General features: G+C 41.4%; 1 pseudogene; it reads right to left on the reverse strand.

Moving 5' to 3' along the window:
• Nucleotides 1–1,057: 1,057 nt before the first annotated feature.
• Nucleotides 1,058–5,660, reverse strand: LOC136578661 (uncharacterized; annotated as a pseudogene).
• Between the last annotated feature and the right edge of the window lie 1,526 nt (nt 5,661–7,186).

The following is a 7,186-nucleotide window of genomic DNA, read 5'->3' on the forward strand; positions in this document are numbered from 1 at the left end:
ATGCTGACAGTGCGGGGGGGGGTCTCACTCTTGCCACTATTGTGGCTTAATAGTGAGACCTCGGAGCCCGAAATGCAGCCCGGGATGTTGCTCCTCGCCTGCCCTATCCATTTCTGTGTTTTTTACATGACTTTGGTGATTTGCTAAGATTTTCACAAATGAAAACCTTAGCGGAGGACCAGTCATATACAAAAATGCTTCAGTCGCCCATTGACTTCAATGGGGTTCATTACTCAAAACGAACTCTCGAGTATCACTGAAAGTTCGACTCGAGTAACGAGCACTCGAGCATTTTGGTGCTCGCTCATCTCTAATAGGGAATTTTCCTGTAGACACCCCACTTGAAGCCAACGATACTTGCTCTGGTGCAACAGCACGGGAGCGAGTATGTGCGTGGATGGGTGCCGGGCATTGTTTGCCCCTCATTTGTCTCCTCTAAAAGTGCCTTTAGTATTGGTTTTACATAATCTCATTTAGATGGGACAAATGTCGAGCAAACAATGCCCGACATTTGTCCATGCACATACTCGCTAACATGCTGTTGCATGGGAGCTAGTATCGCTGGATCACAGCGGAGAGGCTGCAGGGGATTTCAGTTCTCTCTTTCCCCCTCCCTTCTTCTTTCAGTCAACATAGCGGCCATTCAATACTGAATGGCTGCTATTCACACTGAACTCTCATTATTCTGTCTACTGCTCATCGTTTATGCAGCATTAATGATGGATGATAAGCTGAACTAAGGGAGTTTAGTGCAAATAGTCGTTCAGTAATGCACGACCACCCTATGTTAAGTTAATAAAGAAGCGGGGGGAGCCAGGAGTGAAATCTTCTGAAGCCTACATGCCCCCTGCTGCTGGCCACTCTAAGAACAAGCTAGTGATACTAGCTCATGTGCAAGAGCACAGGAGCGAGTATGTGTGGGCACAAGTGGCGGGCATCGTTTGCCCTGATTTATTTTTCTGTTAATGAGCCTTTTAAAAAAATAAGTCTCACTGATATTGTATATTCTGCATTTTTTCCTAGATTCTGCAATCAATGAGGAGGTAGATTTCTTGTTTCAGGCTCTCCACCAGTTGGCTGCAAATGTCCAACTCACACAGTCAGTGCAGAATTTTCTGCTACAGGGCATCAGGAGCCAACTGGACACACTGAAATGTAAACCATTTTCACAATCAAGCATCGATGATGGGGAGAAGGTCTGTGCATCTCGCTGCCTTAAGTAATTATGCAAAACACAACGGGCCAGCAGTACTTTGTCTATGGTTTTCGGAAGCAAATTTATTGGGGGGTGAAAAATGCGGAAGCGATTGGCCATAATCCCCAAAGCATTCTCTACCACATGCCTTGCTCTTGAAAGTCGATAGTTGTAAATCTTCTTTAACAGTTCAAATTTCTTTGGGGGTAAGGCTTCATTAGATGGACTTGAAGTGAAAAGGCCTCATCGCCAAAGAAAACTAAATTCAAATGTTCTATGGTGTCAGTATTGTTTGGTAGTTACAGCCTATCTGCTTTTAATAACTCCATGAATTTGGTTTGTTCTAATACTCCACCATCCAATGCTCGCCCTTTCTTGTCAACATCAACCATTAGGAATTTGTAGTTTGCATTCACGAGGGCCATCAAGATTATGCTGAAGTAGCCCTTGTAATTGTAATAGTAGGAGCCAAAGTTTGCAGGCTGTGCAATCCTCACATGTTTGCCATTGAGGGGACCTCCGCAGTTGGGGATTTGGCATCTATGCTCAAATTTATCAGCCACAGACGTCCATTCTTCTGCGGTGTTTGGGTACTACAAAAAAAGGGCACAGGGTTAATTACAACATTTAGGCTGCTCTCCCTCATGTACGCAGTGCATGGGGCTCTAATTTTTGCCCTTGGGTGACTGCTCCATGATTGGGGGGGGATTTACTTTGCTCATCCCATCCTTGTATAAGAACATGAGGTGCGCTAAATAAACAAATTAACAGCAGCTAGTGCACCCAATATTGCGCAAAGACCAAACCATGTTAGTATCTTTTTACATGGGATGAATGTCAGGCATCGTTTGCCTGACATTCATCCCTTGTAAAGGGACCTTTAGGCAGTCACACTTTCTGACACTGGGAGCATTACACCGCGATCAACGAGGCATTAATAAGCTCGCGATAATCATGGTAACAACTACCACTGTGCATGAAAGCCACCCTGCGTAATAACTGCAGTAGTTTCACTTGACATTCCCACCCGTGCTTGTGATACCAAAACATTGAGTGCTTACAGCAACATACCTTAAAATACTACAATTTCAGACTTTGTAGTATTGCAACACACATCTCTGGGATAATGGTACTCAAAGAAGGAGCAGAGATGGCTGCCGAATGCTTCAGGTCTTGCAGAGATCGGCCCGTAGCCAGAAACTATAAGGTAAGCACCAAGCGCTGCACTGCAGAAATAGCTTTACGCATTATTGTGTTTTTCTTCACAATCAATGGCATAACCAATGCGAGCAAGTTAGAAAATGAATCCTCTGATTCATCAGATTACTTGGGGAGTTAATACATAAAAGAGTAAAAATTATTATGGCGCAATAATGACTGACAACGCCAAGCCAACAACATTGGATGATACAAGCAGGATTTCTTCATAACACTACATTGGAAACTATTGCACAAAGCCGTAAAATTTACTCTTTTCACTGATTAAGGTGATGCTTAGTTCCCTTTCCCTTGATATAATAAAAGCTGGCTTCGTGAGCATGTGAATCACAATGCAGATATGCAGTAATTTAGAGATCTTCCTGGAAGCTCTACATCTAGAGGCAAACATTTTTCTCAAGTTTATTGAAGGCCTGGTTAAAGTAAATTGTTTCTGGAAAGCCATGAAGTAAGATGTGATATGATGAGTGTGTAAATGGGAAAGGTTCAGGTTAGGGAGAAAGTCTTGGTAAATCCTTTGATGACTTTAATGTTTCAGGGATTGAAGTCTGGGAAGTTATTTCAGATATTAAGTAATATATAAAGTAAGTCTAGTTGCTTTGAGAGAAGCATAGATAGTAAGTTTAAGGGAGTTGCAGGTGAGGAAGGGCGGGGTAGAGTGCTGATCCCAGGGAGTACAGGTGACCCATAAGAGAGGATTGAAGTGCCTCACTCTATATGTGCTAAGTTCTGGAAACCAGAGTTCCCTTAAAAAGGAATGACCATGTGAGGCCATTGCTAAAGGCCTATTTAGACACAACGTTTATCGCTCAATATTTGCTCAAAAGCCATCTTTTGAGCAATAATTGTGTCTAAATGTGCCCATCTTTCTCTGTTTGGCTGAACGACAGTTTTCAGTTCTGCTTGAAAAACGTCATTCAGCAGAATAGCTGATAAGCAGAACCGCACACTGTGTTCTGCCTACGGAGAGCAGATTACAGCTGATAACATTGTTACAGCTGTTCCCAGTTCTCAGCCCCACCAGCAGAACAGCTGATAAGCAGGACTGAAATAAACAAATTAGGACAGTGCTCCAAAAGGGTTTAAAGATTAAAGCTGTAAAACGCAATCCAAAAACAGCAACAGCAGAATAGAAGGAAAAATGGGTATAACTTACTTGGTGTATAGTGGAGCCCTCTGGTGAGGATCCCCACTAACACCCCATATCCAAGTGAGCCTAATATCCAATCCCCTGGAGTTTCCAGTAATCCCACTGGGCTAGACAGCAGGAGACCAAGAGGGTCCTCCGTCTCTCAACCAGGAGAGCCGCTGATAGAGGGTAAATGAAAAAAATGTGGATCCGCGCTCCTCGGAAATATACACTCTCTGGTCAGAAATATTCGCATGAACCAATTCTAATGTGTCCACTCGGGACTTTCTCAAGCACATCAGAGAAAGTCCCGAGTGGACGAAACGCGTTGTACATTAAAATTGGTTCATGCGAATATTTCTGACCGGAGAGTGTATATTTCCGGGGAGCGCAGATCCACATTTTTTTCATTTACCCTCGATAAGCAGGACTGAACACTGTGTCTGCTGTCCATGGTGCTGAATTCTCCACTGGACAGTGGAGCTAATTACAGAGCTCAGACCTCCTGCTGAGCTCTGTAACAGCTCCCAGAAGCTCATCTGCATACAAATGAAGCTAATAAAGTACTAATAGCAATTAGTGCCTATTAGTACTTTATGCAAAACAATCACTGATCTTTCAATCTTTTGAAAGTTATCTGCGTTTGTAAATGAGCCTTAGCTGTTGCATTTTGTAATTTGTAGATGGGGCTATTAGTTACAGCCATCGATTTAGCTGTATGGCTCTATAGTATTACATTATATCTGAAAGACCTGTGCCCACATCCTTTTTCTTCTCGGTTATCAGTTTATAAACTAAATGGCATCTCATTTTTCCAAGGAAAACCTGAAAAAAGAAAGCAAAGGCTTTTGAAGAAGGACTGGGGGATGTGGATAGAGGTCATTTGTAATTTGTAAGGATTTTTGGGACTATATATGTTTTGAGAAAGTTTTTCCTGCCGAACCAGGAGAGTACTGGATGATTACATGAGTCTAACAGGGATCTGATTTCAGATACAAGAGGGGAAAAGTTTAGTGTACATAAGTCAGAGAGTTTATTTGAGATGGAGATGCCCAAATAATTTAAAGTGGAAGAGGACCAAGTATAGGGAGAGGGATTTTGAAGCTCAAAGACCTTTAGGGTGGAAAATGTGAAATTTAAAAGAATGGAATTGGTTATATTTACATAAAAATTGGAGACTGTATCATAGTGTTTAAAAATCTCAGTTAGTCGAGGTCAGATTGCCTCAGGGTTTGCTATTAAAAAGAGGATGTCATCTGCAAAGGCAACAGAATGAATTGAGTATTTCCCAATAACCAAGCCCTTAACCATCTGATCCTGTCTAACTGCTTATAGTAGGGTTTCAAGAGTCAAAATAAAGAGGATCTGTGAGAGGGGACCGCCCTGCCTCGTTTCATTTGATATTTTCAAAAGCCAAGGACAGGTCTTCATTAATGCGTATCCTAGCACCGGGCTGGGTGAATAAGGTAAAGATAGCATCAATTAATTTTGACGGAAAATTAAATTTATGCAAGACAGCCCTCGTGAAGAGCCATTCTACTCTGTCTAATAACTTTTCAGCATTAACTCCCAACAGGTCGAGTGGTATATTAGCTTTTTAGGAGAACTGAGTAGCATTAATAGATGGGCTAAGTTATTCTTACCTTCTCCGCCAGCAACAAAGCCAGCTTGATTGTTTCGAACTAAGTTAGGGATGTTTTCACTAAATCTGATAAAAAATTAATTTGTCCTAAATCTTAATATCCAGATTTAGCAATGAGATCGGCCTGTAACTTCTTCACACTTGTGTATCTTTCCCCTCTACACTGTGAAAATGTACGTTTCCTGCATATTTCATTCATATTGACGCATGCTCATCGATTTCAAAATAGCACATGTTGCGTATTTCTTCACGCAATCGTACATTGCATGAAAAAATACGTTCACGTAAATGAAGCCATTGGAATCAATGGGTTCCATTCATTGTATATTGTGCATAAAAATTGCATGCATAATAAGTTGCACAAATACACTTATGTGAATGAGCCCTTAGGGTAATCAGAGTGTAAGCAGGAGATAAAGAAAAATTAAAGTGGGGCGGAGATGATAAGAGAAAACCTGATCAAGCACTCACCTCATTTTTGTGAAAAACCCTCTTAAGTAATAATGGTTTACCTGCAGGCAGCTGAAAATAAAGACAGAGGGAAGAGAGCAGCACATTATATTAGACCTTGAGTATACTTGTATCCCTGTGAGCCAAGAGTAGAAGGGCAGCACCTGTAAGTACACAGCTTCTACACACAATTAAGTAAGGGTGATAGACAAGAGATATGGAGTACAATATATAAGATTACAGAGAGATTGACATTAAACAATTGAAGCCTTAAGTGCGGTAGAAGGCATCTATGAGAACAAAAGGTCAATGCCCATCATGCAGACATTTAGCACAATCAACAATACAGCTTAGATGGACTTTAGTGTTGGCAGTATAGATAAAATCTGTGCTAATGAGATATTTAAACAAAGGTAGCATGAAAGTTCCAACCAAACTGAACATACTCAGCGGGAAAAAAGAAAAGGAAAGCGTAGCCTGGGTTATGAAAATGGGTTAAGGCCCTTTTACATGAGAAAGGGCTTTTCTAAATTAACTGTGAAAGGCTTTTTACATGGGAAGATTATCTCATCCTGTGTAAATACATGCAGAGACTGGACAACTGAGCAATAGTTGTTCAATTTCTACATGCAGAAAATTGAACAACTAGCCATTCAGTGCAAACAGCAGTCATTCAGTTCTGAATGACTGCCTGCTTACAGGGAATGGAGACGAGCAGGGAGAAAGAGCTCTCCAGCCACCCTGCCTTCCTGCTGGCTATGCTCTGAGCAATGCTAGCGATACTCGCTTCTGTGTAACAGCACAGGAGCAAGTTTCACTGGAACGCGCTGTTGGGTATCATTTGCTTGACAGTTTGTCCCATGTAAATGGGCCTTTACAATAGCTAGTCCATAGGTAGTAATGCATATTAACACATGTTAGATGGAATAACGAAAAAACAGCTACTGAATCCTTCATGGGACAGGTTGGGTGAGCTTAACAATGCTTTTCTTAGCCCTGGGTGACTTAGACTTAGGTACAGCCTTCCAAGACTCCGTCTTGGGAAGAGGTGGAAGATCTTGTAGATTTTGGGTGGGCATTGATGATGGAATAGGAATAAGCTAAATTCCTAGAGCTGGCCTAAATTTATCCAGATGCTCTAAGCAATATATGACGATTCTCCAGCCATTCAAGTTTAAACTGAAAAAGTTAGGGGTACTGGAAATTTTTCTCTCACAAAGCATCTTGGAAATTCCACAGTAGCCATAGGTTGGGATATTTCTTTAAAAAATCTAGACTGTTAGCATTCCTTAAGGACCACTGTTATTCTAGCATAACCACCTTCCCTACTTAGTTAATAAGCATAGGTGAGTGGAATAAGCGTTGAAGGGAAGGCTATGAAATTCAGTTTTTTTGTCAGTTTATGCTACGTTTCCATTGTTCTTCTAGTCAAGGGACTAATTGATTTAGATTACTTTAACCGTCAAAAAGCCAACTAAAAAAGGTCTGCAAAGGAGACTGGAGCAGTGTTGTATTCAAGTTTAACACTCAGGTTAGCCAGAAGTTTTATGTA

Source organism: Eleutherodactylus coqui, chromosome 9 (assembly GCF_035609145.1).
Source record: "Eleutherodactylus coqui strain aEleCoq1 chromosome 9, aEleCoq1.hap1, whole genome shotgun sequence".
NCBI lineage: Eukaryota > Metazoa > Chordata > Amphibia > Anura > Eleutherodactylidae > Eleutherodactylus > Eleutherodactylus coqui.